The sequence below is a fragment of the Rhipicephalus microplus genome, unplaced genomic scaffold (assembly GCF_043290135.1).
Source record: "Rhipicephalus microplus isolate Deutch F79 unplaced genomic scaffold, USDA_Rmic scaffold_58, whole genome shotgun sequence".
Lineage (NCBI taxonomy): Eukaryota > Metazoa > Arthropoda > Arachnida > Ixodida > Ixodidae > Rhipicephalus > Rhipicephalus microplus.
Genome location: NW_027464631.1, coordinates 1,059,825 through 1,073,693, shown reverse-complemented (window position 1 = coordinate 1,073,693; position 13,869 = coordinate 1,059,825).

Below are 13,869 nucleotides of genomic sequence, written 5' to 3'. Positions count from 1 at the left end.
TTCATTCCTCTTGCTCTTATTTTGTGTTCAACTACTGCTCTAAGTTACACAAGATAATCACGCAGCTTTCAGGAATCTACTTCGCTGTACGTGGCGAAATTGTGGACGGGCGTGGAAGTGTTTTCGTGTGCGTGTGTACGCCGCTGTATTGGCGATCGCCAACTTTTCGTGCGAAAAAAAAAATGGACACCCATGCTTGCGGGCAAGCGTTCTTTCGAAAATTCTTCCTTAGGAAGTACGAATAGACGTGGTGGCTTTAAGGTGTGAATATGTTATCAGGATTAACAGGCTTCTTGAACGACAAGTGTCGGTTAAATGTTAAGGTAAGTTCATCATTTTTATTACCTTCGCAAGTTGTTCATAAATATTACGATAACTTATAAGACAGCGCACCGCATGCTTGCTGAGTAAATAACTTCATAGTAATCGTGGTTACGTCATTAGGCTGTTTTGTTTAAGCGATACGACAACACTTTCTTTTTTTTCACTTGATCCAGACAGTGCTCTGATTAATCGAAAATTCTACGCCAGGAAAATATGGGTTTCGTGCTATTGTACTTTTCATAAATATATTGATGCAAATATACTTGTGTTGTATTTTTTTCTCATTTTAACGCTTGAAGATTTACCAAGGATAAATTACAACTTGCGCAATTACAAATAGAAAACAGTTGAATATCTCCACCTTCAAGGGTGTCATAAGATTTATGAGCCCGCGTTTGAATTCATCTTTCTTCGTCTACGTTACCCTTGTTGCCCCACCGCGGTGGTCTAGTGGCTAAGGTACTCGGCTGCTGACCCGCAGGTCGCGGGTTCGAATCCCGGCTGTGGCGGCTGCATTTCCGACGGAGGCGTAAATGTTGTAGGCCCGTGTGCTCAGATTTGGGTGCACGTTAAAGAACCCCAGGTGGTCTAAATTTCCGGAGCCCTCCACTACGGCGTCTCTCATAATCATATAGTGGTTTTGGGACGTTAAACCCCACATATTAATCAAATCAACGTTCCCCTTGTTTTTCTATATACGTGTATTTTGATAAGGACACACAGTGAAAATGTTTTTGCTAGTTTTATTCCTCAAAGCAGGGTGCATTATCGCGGATCCAAACGGAAAAACTTGAGAATAGCCCATAATTTTGTTGCCACCATCTGCAATCCAGGTGATATAAGTGTAAATTTGGCTGGAATGCGTACGTCACAGGCGACATTATCGTTACTGATGTCCCAACATTGCGTTGTTATCTTGAGGAACTGCGCATACCCGCTTACATAGTTACACAAAATAATGTGACGTCATGTTTTAATCCGTCAGCACTGTAGATAGTTTTACGCAAGCCGACAAATAACCTGGTCTGATGCATTAAGGCTTGCTACTGTATGAAAAAAACTGGTGGACCATTAAGCTCCATTTATCATAGTTTGGTACGGTCTCGAATTCGCCTAGACTTGAAGAAGGAACGAGAGAAACTGATACGCAAGAAGCCAATTAATCAGCTAGCACTGAGAGGGAAAGTACAGGAATTCAGAGTGTCGCTGCAGAACAGGTACTCGGCTCTTAGTGAGGAAAGCAACCTTAGCGTAGATACAATGAATGATAATCTGACGAGTATCATTACGGAGTGTGCAGTGGAAGTTGGAGGCAGGGTAGTTAGACAGGACACTGGCAAGCTTTCCCAGGAAACAAAGAACCTAATTAGGAAGCGTCAAATTGTGAAAGTGTCAAGTACAACAGACAAAATAGAACTGGCAGAGCTTTCGAAGTTGATTAATAGACGTAAGGTATGCGATGTAAGAAGGTATAACGTGGAGAGAATTGAACACGCTCTGAAAAACGGAGGAAGTGTCAAAGCATTGAAGAGGAAACTTCGGATAGGGAAAAGTCGGATGTATGCACTAAGGGACAAAGAAGGCAAAATAACTACCAATATGGATAGGATAGTTAAAATAGCGGAGGAGTTTTACAGAGATCTGTACAGTAGCCGAGACAACCACGACCTTAATACTATAAGAACTAGCAGTAACCCAGATTACACCCCACCAGTAATGATAGAAGAAGTCAGAAAAGCTTTGGAGGGCATGCAAAGGGGCAAAGCTGCTGGTGAGGATCAGGTAACATCAGATCTGCTGAAAGATGGAGGACAGATTGTGTTAGAAAAACTAGCCACCCTGTTTACGAGGTGTCTCCGGACGGGAAGAGTACCAGAGTCTTGGAAGAACGCTAACTTCATCGTAATACATAAGAAAGGAGATGACAAGGACTTGAAGAAATACAGGCCGATCAGCTTGCTCTCTGTAGTATACAAGCTATTTACAAAGGTAACTGCTAACAGAGTAAAGAAAACATTAGAATTCAATCAACCAAAGGAACAAGCAGGATTTCGAACGGGCTACTCAACAATTGAGCACATTCATACTATCAATCAGGTAATAGAGAAATGCTCAGAGTTTAACCAACCACTATACATAGCCTTCATAGATTACGAGAAGGCGTTTGATTCAGTAGAAATATCAACCGTCATGCAAACACTGCGGAATCAGGGCGTAGATGAAGTATTATAAACATTCTGGAAGAAATCTACAGGGGATCAACTGCTACCATAGTGCTTCATAAAGAAAGCAACAGAATACCAATCAAGAAGGGTGTAAGGCAGGGGGACACAATTTCCCCAATGCTATTTACCGCGTGCTTACAGGAGGTTTTCAGAAGCCTAGAATGGGAACAGTTAGGGATAAGAGTCAATGGAGAATACCTTAGTAACCTGCGCTTCGCCGATGACATTGCATTGCTGAGTAACTCGGGGGACGAATTGCAACTCATGATTACGGAGTTAGACATGGAGAGCAGAAGGGTGGGTCTTAAAATTAATCTGCAGAAAAAGAAAGTAATGTACAACAACCTCGGCAAGGAGCAGCGCTTCGAGATAGGTAATAGTGCACTTGAAGTTGCAAAAGACTATGTCTACTTAGGGCAGGTAATAACCGCAGAGCCGAACCACGAGATAGAAATAACTAGAAGAATAAGAATGGGGTGGAGCACATTCGGCAAGCACTCTCAAATCATGACAGGTAGATTGCCACTATCCCTCAAGAGGAAGGTATATAACAGCTGTATCTTGCCGGTACTTAGCTACGGAGCAGAAACCTGGAGACTTACAAAGAGGGTTCAGCTTAAATTGAGGACGACGCAGCAAGCAATGGAAAGAAAAATGGTAGGTGTAACCTTAAGAGACAAGGAGAGAGCAGAGTGGATTAGGGAACAAACGGGAATTAAGGATATCATAGCTGAAATCAAGAAGAAGAAATGGACATGGGCCGGGCATGTAGCGCGTAGACAGGATAACCGCTGGTCTTTAAGGGTAACTGGCTGGATTCCCAGAGAAGGGAAGCGGGTTAGGGGGAGACAGAGGGTTAGGTGGGCAGATGAGATTAAGAAGTTTGCGGGTATAAATTGGCAGCAGGAAGCACAGGACCGGGTTAACTGGCGGAACATGGGAGAGGCCTTTGTCCTGCAGTGGACGTAGTCAGGCTGATGATGATGATGATGATCATCATAGTTGAACGCGATAGCAGTATCGATCCTGTTTCTTGTGCGTAATTCAATCACTTGATGTGCACCCTTTATTGCATGATGCTACTTGAACAATTTTAATTGTGGAACAGTACTGTGTACTTGAGCATGTTGAAAGTGTCCCAATGAAGGTTTCGCACATGACTGGATTTTGTGTAAAAAAGAGGTAGAACAGTTTCAAGCACGAACAATATTATGTCATTACTGAGTTGCGCGAAAAAAAAAGAGATACAAAAGGAAGACACCTGGACACAGCGCAAACAGACAACTGAAACTTTGTTGGAGAAACAGACATATGTATGCAGTTACGAGAACACGTGCGCTGAAAAAAAAAACGATTAGATGAGCAGACAGATTGTATAACTGATGCGCTTCCAGAAAAGCTACCTCAGTAGCAAGCAACATAACCGAGAGTTACGCGACACATGAATCACCAGCTTTGTTTATGAAATACGCCTCTTCGATTCTCCGCGCTACCGTGTCACTGAATCTAGCTTTAACTACCGTATCATCAAAAAAGGGCGCGCAGCCACACTATCTACAATGTGATGATGGGCTAGAGAATGGTTGTCCCTTTAGCGAAGTTCACCAAGGTGGAAAGGTGGGCATGTTGGTATTCCATGTTTAAGAAGGGTAAGAGCGCGCTGAATACGAATACACAAAGAAGGGTCACAGAAAGAATTTGATTTACTTGCTGTCCGTTATGATGCGTAGTAATGTAGCGGTTACTTCTGCGCAGGAGTTGTGCTGATCGTTGTGCCCTGTAAGAAGTTTTGTGATCACAAAAATAACCTGTAGATAGTAGCCCTGTGTGTGTGTGTGTGTGTGTGTGTGTGTGTGTGTGTGTGTGTGCGTGTGTGTGTGTGTGTGTGTGTGCGTGTGTGTGTGTGTGTGTGACCCTTATTTGTGTATTCGTACTCAGTGCGCTCTTACCCTTCTCAAACCTTTAGAGAAGCTTTGTGATCTACAATTGTATTATTGAATTCTAAATAATACTTCCCACACGACAGCGCAGTGCCATACACCTCACGATGTCCAGATGGTGAAAGAAAATGATTAGATGTCTGCTCATCTAATCATTTTTTCCACCTCACGTGTTCTCGTAACCAAATACATTTGTCTGTTTTCTCTAATAAAGTTTCAGTTGTTAGTGTGCGCTGTGTCCAGGTGCCTTCCTTTTGCACTTCAAAGTTTTTCGCTCAACTAAGTTAAGATGAATTACTAACTCACCCAGCAAACCGTGCTTCTCAATATTATGTGTGTAAAATGTTTTAGAACTTTATGCAACTACTACGCAGTCGTGAGGGAATACGCGCAGTAACATGTGTGACTTTTGCAATGGTTGGCTGTCTTTAGACCGCGAAGCCACGTTGGTAATAATGTGTTGTAATGCCCGATTACAATGCACGCTTGTATCATGCAGTATTGCTGCGGTAATAAATGTTGTGCTGTGAAACCTGTATACAGGATGTGTGTATTTGTTAAGCATGACAGTAATTTTCCTTGCATTTCCAACCACAGGAAGTTTGTCAGGCTTTATTTCCAAGCAGATGCATAGCTGTGTGGTAGAGCACTTGCCTGCCATGCAAACAGCCTGCATGATTTCGATCATCACTTAATCTTGAAAATACATATTATGTGTTTTATTTGCATTCTCTCAATTTTCGATCATGGACAAGACGATTTTTCACTGAGAGCCACCGATGCCTATGCTGGAATTTCTGCGGAACGAGCTCTTTACCCCTGTTACGTTAATGATGCAATATTGGCAGAACAGAAATTGGGTTACGTTCTCAAAAGATATTTTTAGTGTCCCGTTGGCAAGAAATATAGCTAAAAGCCTCCGTTCCCACGCGCACAGAGACCAATAGACACCAGTTTTAGCAGTCGTGCTATAGGTCATTGGTCACAATACATGTACATGACAAGCTAGCATACCAATCACTTTTGACCGAACTTCTTAAAAGTTAATTATGAACTCATTTAAGTTATTCAATGCACACGCAGTTCATACCGTCAACAGCAAGTCAATATTTCGTTTTGACTCACTATGGACGCTCCACTGACACGCCGGAAATGTTTTAAATAAACACACTGTGAAAAATATATTTATAAAACTCAAATTGGGTTCTTTTATTGTATTGATTATTGTCAAGTCGGAATAAATAAAGCTGAATATTTACTTGCACCGTACTATGTCTCAGATCGTGTTGACCATAGGTTCAAGATAAGAAAAATTGCATGCAAGACTGATGTAATTCAAAATGATTTTTTACCAAACAATTACAGAATGGAACCAACTGCCTTCTAGCATTGCCTCTACTATCTGGAATATTTGTTTTATTGCATGTTAGAATTAGTGTGTTGCATTTTCGGGGTGTGTTACATTTTGATTTATATATGTATTTGTCTTGCAGATGTTGATTGAGGAGACTTTGATTATTTGCATGGCTGACTATGTATTTATTTGTATTCTACTTTTCGTAAGGGTTCCCCCACTGTAATACCATTTGGTGCTGTGGGTATTTAAATAAATAGATAAATAAAAAGTGTCGATAAATAAGCAATAAATTTAAGCACAAGGATTGTAACTCTTCAGAAAAAGTAGACTAACAGTGACATGTGCCCACCGCAAACTTTAAATATGATGCCAAGTTACATTTTTAGCAATTATTTATTGAGAATAACTCGAGATATAATAAGGATAACTTAATTGAACAAGAATGTTCAGGGGGTATGTACTGCCTTTGTTTTGAAGACGATGGTGATTGCATGCAGACCTTTCAACAAACAGATATATTTCTAGCTGAAGAATGATTTGAGCAGCCATAATTTTTGTCGGGGACACAAGCTGAAATATTATAGATAAATCATCTTAATAGCTATATATAATTGGTATCCATGTACAGCAACACCCATATACGGGTATACAAGGCCCATATATGGCTACATTAAGAATTGGGCATACTAAGTTATATAGGCCACATATATGGGGATCCCATCTATAGCAGTATATGCCCGATTCCTGGTGTAGGCATATATCATCATCATCATCATCATCATCATCAGCCTAACTACGTCCACTGCCGGACAAAGGCCTCTCCCAGGTTCCGCCAGTTAAACCGGTCCTGTGCTTGCTGCTGCCAATTTATACCCGCAAACTTTTCAATCTCATCTGCCCACCTAACCTTCTGTCTTCCCCTACCCCGCTTCCCTTCTCTAGGAATCCAGTTAGTTAACCTTAATGACCAGCGGTTATCCTGTCTACGCGCTACATTCCCGGCCCATGTCCATTTTCTCTTCTTTATTTCAACTATGATATCCTTAACACCCATTTGTCCCCTAATCCACTCTGCTCTCTACTTGTCTCTTAAGGTTACACCTACCATTTTTCTTTCCATTGCCCGCTGCGTCGTCCTCAATTTAAGTTGAACCCTCTTTGTAAGTCTCCAGGTTTCTGCTCCGTAACTAAGTATCAGCAAGATACAGCTGTTATATACCTTCCTCTTGAGGGATAGTGGGAATCTACCTGTCATAATTTGAGAGTGCTTGCCGAATGTGCTCCACCCCATTCTTATTCTTCTAGTTACTTCAGCCTCGTGGTTAGGCTCTGCGGTTATTACCTGCCCTAAGTAGACATAGTCTTTTACAACTTCAAGCGCACTATTACCTATCTCGAAGCGCTGCTCCTTTCCGAGGTTGTTGTACATTGCTTTCGTTTTCTGCAGAATAATTTTAACACCCACCTTTCTGCTCTCCTTGTCTAACTCCGTAATCATGAGTTGCAATTCGTCCCCTGAGTTACTCAGCAATGCAATGTCATCGGAGAAGCGCAGGTTACTAAGGTATTCTCTATTTACTCTTATCCCTAACTGTTCCCATTCTAGGCTTCTGAAAACCTCCTGCAAGCACGCGGTAAATAGCATTGGGGAGATTGTGTCCCCCTGCCTTACACCCTTCTTGATTGGTATTCTGTTGCTTTCTTTACGAAGCACAATGGTAGCAGTTGATTCCCTGTAGATTTCTTCCAGAATGTTTATATATACTTCATCTACGCCCTGATTCCGCAGTGTCTGCATGACGGCTAATACTTCTACTGAATCAAACGCCTTCTCGTAGTCTATGAAGGCTATGTATAGTGGTTGGTTATACTCTGAGCATTTCTCTATTACCTGATTGATAGTATGAATGTGGTCAATTGTTGAGTAGCCTGTTCGAAATCCTGCTTGTTCCTTTGGTTGATTGAATTCTAATGTTTTCTTTACTCTGTTAGCAATACCCTTTGTATATAGCTTGAATACTAAAGAGAGCAAGCTGATCGGCCTGTAATTCTTCAAGTCCTTGTCATCTCCTTTCTTATGTATTAAGATGGTGTTAGCGTTCTTCCAAGACCCTGGTACCCTTCCCGTCAGGAGACACCTCGTAATTAGGGTGGCTGGTTTTTCTAACACAATCTGTCCTCCATCTTTCGGCAGATCTGATGTTACCTGATCCTCACCAGCAGCTTTGCCTCTTTGCATGCTCTCCAAAGCTTTTCTGACTTCTTCTGTCCTTACTGGTGGGGTGTCATCTAGGTTACTGCTAGTTCTTATAATATTAAGGTCGTGGTTGTCTCGGCTACTGTACAGATCTCTGTAAAACTCTTCCGTAATTTTAACTATCCTATCCATATTGGTAGTTATTTTGCCTTCTTTGTCCCTTAGTGCATACATCCGACTTTTGCCTATCTCAAGTTTCCTCTTCAATGCTTTGACGCTTCCTCCGTTTTTCAGAGCGTGTTCGATTCTCTCCATGTTATACCTTCTTACATCGCATACTTTACGTCTATTAATCAACTTTGAAAGCTCTGCCAGTTCTATTTGTCTGTTGTACTTGACACTTTCATGATTTGATGCTTCTTAATTACGTTCTTCGTTTGTTGGGAAAGCTTGCCAGTGTCCTGTCTAACTACCCTGCCTCCAACTTCCTCTGCACACTCCGTAATGATACTCGTCAGATTATCATTCATTGTATGTACGCTAAGGTTGGTTATCTCACTAAGAGCCGAGTACCTGTTCTGCTGCGACACTCTGAATTCCTGTACTTTCCCTCTCGGTGCTAACTCATTGATTGGTTTCTTGCGTATCAGTATCTGTCGTTTCTTCTTCACGTCTAGGCGAATTTGAGACCATACCATCCTATGATCACTGCATCGTACCTTGCCAACCACTTAAACATCCTGCACGATTCCTGGGTGTGCAGTCATTATAAAGTCTATTTTGTTCTTATTTTCGCCATTAGGGCTCCTCCATGTCCACTTGCGGTTTTTTCGTTTTCGGTAGAAGGTATTCAAAATCCGCAAATTATTGCGTTCTGCGAATTCTACTAGTAGCTCTCCTCTGGTGTTTCTAGTGCCGATGTCATAATCGCCTACGGCGCGGTCTCCAGCCTACTTTTTCCCTACCTTTGCATTAAAGTCGCCCATCACTATAGTATACTGTGTTTTTACCTTACTCATTGCCGATTCCACGTCTTCATAGAAGCTTTCAACTAAAGCGTCATCATGGCTTGATGTAGGCGCGTAAGCCTGTACTACCTTCATCTTGTATCTTTTATTCAGTTTAATTACAATACCTACCACCCTTTTCATTAAGACTATAGTATTTCTCTATGTTGCCAGTTATGTTTCTGTGAATTAGGAACCCCACTCCCAGTTCTCTTCTGTCTGCCAAGCCCCGATAGCAAAGGACGTGCCCATTCTGTAGCACAGTAGTGGCCTCATCTGTCCTCCTAACCTCACTGAGCCCTATTATATCCCATTTAACACCCTCTAGATCCTCGAATAGTACAGCTAGACTTTCCTCACTAGATAAGGTTCTAGCGTTAAACGTTGCCAAGGTCAGGTTCAAATGGCGGCCTGTAGTCCAGAGATTCTTAGCACCCTCTGCTGCGTTGCAGATCTGGGCCCGGATTCACAAAACTCACTTACGAAAACATTTTTGCGCAAGAGAAATTTTGTTGCGTAAGTCGATTCAAGAAACAAAAAAACGTCGTAAAAGGCCATCGTTGTCCCATCGGCCACTGCAAATAAAGCGTGCTGTGACTGCCCGGGAACATGTGAGCGATGGTGATGCAGTTGCTATATTTGCTTACGTCACCGAAAAGTGCTCGTAAGTGGATTCATGAAGCGAAATTGTGCGTAAAAACAGCATGGCTGAAAGAAAATTCTAAGAGTGGTCCGGACCACCCTTAGGAACAATGTGGCTACTTGGAACCTGCTGCCGCGGCGGTATACTTTGTGCCCTGGCTGGTTTTGAGTTTATTCACGCCCATTAAGGGCTGCCTGATGACTGGTGGTGCGTTTTTATTTCTTTCGGCGCTTTGAGCTTCGCGAGTTGTTTCCCTTGTACGCAGTGGATGGTGTTGACAACCACCCTCGTCCAATAAGTTCGAAGTCGCAGTAATTGAAGAATTCTATTGGGCATCAATGGCATAAAACTACGCATGTAAAGATTTGTGGTTGGATGAAAACCAATGTGATACGTGAATGGTCGGGGCATTCGAACGCGGCACGGCATTGGATCAACCTAATTTATGTTGTTGTGTTGCGCCCCATTTCATCCAATTAAAACTGCGACTCAAGATCCTTGCCTCATTGGTGGAAATTACCACCAAAGAGGTTAATGGGAGCACATTCTTTGCACGCTATTGGAAATAAAAATGAGAGGAAGTTTTCAGTGAGTGGTTCATAAAGTTTGTCCTCTGGTGTACTTTGATTGGCTCTAACTGTCCAATGGTTGCGATCTCTGAAATACAGCTGTCGATACACTTTGGGACGATCTGGAACAAAGCGTACTTTGTAAACCAAAGCGTATTAGGGGTGCGCGTGATTACGCATGGAACTACAAACAAATCATGCATCTTCACCTTCACTGTTCAGACACCGATATGGGCCGTGATAATATGGCAAGCAATCGGAATGAAATGACCCTAGCAACTTTGTATGACACCGAAAATACGCAAACCCTCACGTTTCTGGAGCAAACTTTGGCTGAATTCATCCCTGCGTCAATTACCAGCCATTTAACTTGGCGCACGAACATCATTCAAAGGTAGAGCGAGCCACTGACATGTATTTTGTGCGGCTCAGCGACCACTTGACCTGAGAATAATAGCGTTGCGAAGGCGAATCCCTTGTCGCATGCTCTGATCGAAGCAGACGACAAACGCGAGCAGACGACGGCTTGACCGACAGGCACAGCTTGTGATTGGTTGTGAAGCAATACCCTCAACATCAGCTCACTCCGTGACGTTGCCAAAACCCTTCTTTCTACTGGCACGCCTGTCCTGTTCGTCATACCACCCCCCTCGCACATAAGAGAAAATTTTATCACGCTGTGAAAATAGTGCAAGTACTTTTTAAGAGCTCTCTTATGCGCTGCGCAGTTGTCGAAAACAACATGGCGTCGTAAACAGCATATCGGTCGGTGCGACTTTTAGCAAACGCTTCTCGCACGAGTTACTTCAGCGTTTGACCGGATGTGGTGTAATTACCGCAGCTCTTTCGGTGCGTGTAAGCAGTGCGGAAAGCTGTGGCAGTGCAATGGTGTACGGTGAAGCGCAGCGAAGTCTGTGCGTCGGTGTGGTTATCAAGCGGGGATCGGCGTCGATGTATCGACGGCAACTAGCACTCGAGAAGCCTGCAATGCGTGTTTGTGCGCCGGTAACAGTTCTTTCGCTTGACTTTCCAGTCTCCCAGTTGGGTGCTTTGCGACATTTCGGATTGACAGTGTTTTGACACGTTACTTGAGTGACCCCAAGTATGTACGGAAACGTATGAACTACGCGCTCGGTTCTTCCTTCGCCACTAGTTAGCCCGTACGCTTCTATTTACTTGAGAGCAATGTACTGTTCGAGAGTGAAACGATGTTCGTGGTGAACAGTGGTGCTGTGTTGACGTTCCAAGACTTGTGAACAAGCTGTGCTCGTGTGACCGAAAATTCAAAGACAGCGTTGATAACTGTTTTTCCCTGCGAAGTTGTGGTGGGGCAGCCTGGCGCTTTTGTTTGTTAAGTCGTCACTTTGCCTTTTTGTGATAACCATAGTCCTAGCGCTGTGATGTGATCAACCAAAACAGCGAGATGCTACATTCTGTTGTGGATCGCGTTACTTTGGAAGCGCGCCTAGACTGTTCTTCGGTAACAACTTGAGAGTTCTATGTGGCAGCGAGAGCCCGTGAACGTCAAGCTTCCCTCCGGCCCCCAGACCTAGCGCTGTGATGTGATCAACAAAAGCTGCGAGATGCTACATTCTGTTGTGGATCGTGTTAATTTGGAAGCGTGCCTAGACTGTTCTTCGGTAACCACTTTAGAGTTCTATGTGGCAGCGAGAGCCCGTGAACATCAAGCTTCCCTCCGGCCCCCAGAAAAAGCAAAGATTTCACCGGTGCCTTGCTTTGGATGAAGTTGTAAGCCAATATCGGGTAACTACAGGTTTCCGAGTTCGTCTGGCCATCGTTTTGCACGGCACTAGAGCCTTGACAACAGCCGGTCATGGCCAGTTCTTACACTTTATCAATGGACGTGCACGCCTGACCAGCCCTTCATTGCTGTCATTGGCAGCTTCGAGTCTGCAGATGCCCTTTGCCTGTTGGCCGTACTTGATTCCTCATGACACCGACGGCTACTAAATGCTGCCATCGGTGAGTTCACCTTACAGAACTAAATTTCACCGGTACTATAATTCACGGAGTTCTATAAGGTGTGCAAGGTTTTAAGCCCATCAGATGTAATGTTTCTCTATAATAGGTTGAAGCATGAGAAATTTACTACTACTGTTATATACATACATATAATATGGAGCAAATAGATAAAAAGTTTTTTGTGATTTGATACAAGTGAGTTCTTGTTTGATTATGAGGTTGGGCCTGTCGATTGACCACGTTTGATAGTTGGAAAGTTAATGTGAATTTATTTTTCAGGAGCCAGGTTGCACTTAAAATATTTATGTTATTTTGGAAAATTAGTTCTATAGACAATTACCACAGTGGTAGTACTATACTTCAGTAGGACATATATATTGTGGTACGTAAATTTTACCTGAGGCTTCAGTTTATTTCAAAGTGATTATAGCAGATTTGCATCCCTCTAACGAAGTGACAAATAAGTATTAGAAGTGAGGGCTTTTAATGATTGTTTTTAAGTATCTTGTTTTTGGCTCTTCACAGATCGCAGAGATTGGTTTGTTAAGGTCCTGTGATGCATCGGTTGCACATTCTGGCGCATCAATCCTTATAATTACTTGGAGCACCTGTACAAAAATAGGAAGAACACGTTCTCCCTAACTGTGGAAGCCTATGTCACTGCTGGGACTGTTATCATTCAGCGGATGTCGCGTGGAAGCATGCATGGCAGACTCATCTGGAAGGACTGCGATCTGCTCGGGAGCTTCGAGGGCACGAAACTGCCTAACGGCTGGCTGCAAGGTTAGTTAATCTTTAATACATACGATTACGTGAACACCACTTACTGTGCACAAATTGGAAACCCAAGCATGGTTGCTTTCAGTGGATAGCTGTAATATTCTTACACATAATTCTTATTCAACATTTATAGAACTAAATTGCAAGATAATTGAGAATGTTGAAAGCTAAAAGCCTGCAGCTTATGAATGAAACTCCAATAATCTGAGACTCAAAAGCTTGTGCTTTGAAACGAGCACAAATACTTTGATTCTTTATTGAGCTCTCGAGCTTGTGACTCCCTCTGTGGATCAAGTGCTCTGAAAGGAAATAGCAAGTGGGTGAAAATTGCCTGGCTGTTCACAACTTGCAAGGAGAAAGACCTATCAAACAAGCCTCAGACGGTATAGGGCCAATAACTGAATTTTTTAAATTTTTTACTTCATGTAGCTTTTTCTCTCACAGTGCTTTGGCTTGTTGTGTTTCAGCCGAACGTGTTCACCACGATCGCATAGTGATAAATATTTTTTAACAAATTGTACCTGACCTAAGTATGCATTGTTGATCTCTAAGGGTGACGTTCAGTGTGTTTCACAGCCATGACTTCTCATTTCTCTCTGTGGCTAGCCTATTTCAGCAGCAGAGCGATGCAGATAGCACACATGCAATCCAAGTCATGGAGCGCTCCTTTCATGTTCTCTGCAGGACACAGCATATTCATCCGGCAAGACACTGGTATCAACAATAATGGTGAGTGTTGGTGGCACTTGTAGGAGCCCGTTGTGTTTGTTGCGTATGATTATTTCCCTTGATGAAGTGCATTTTTGAAAAATTCTCTTCATTTAGAATAATCGATGTCAGCAAC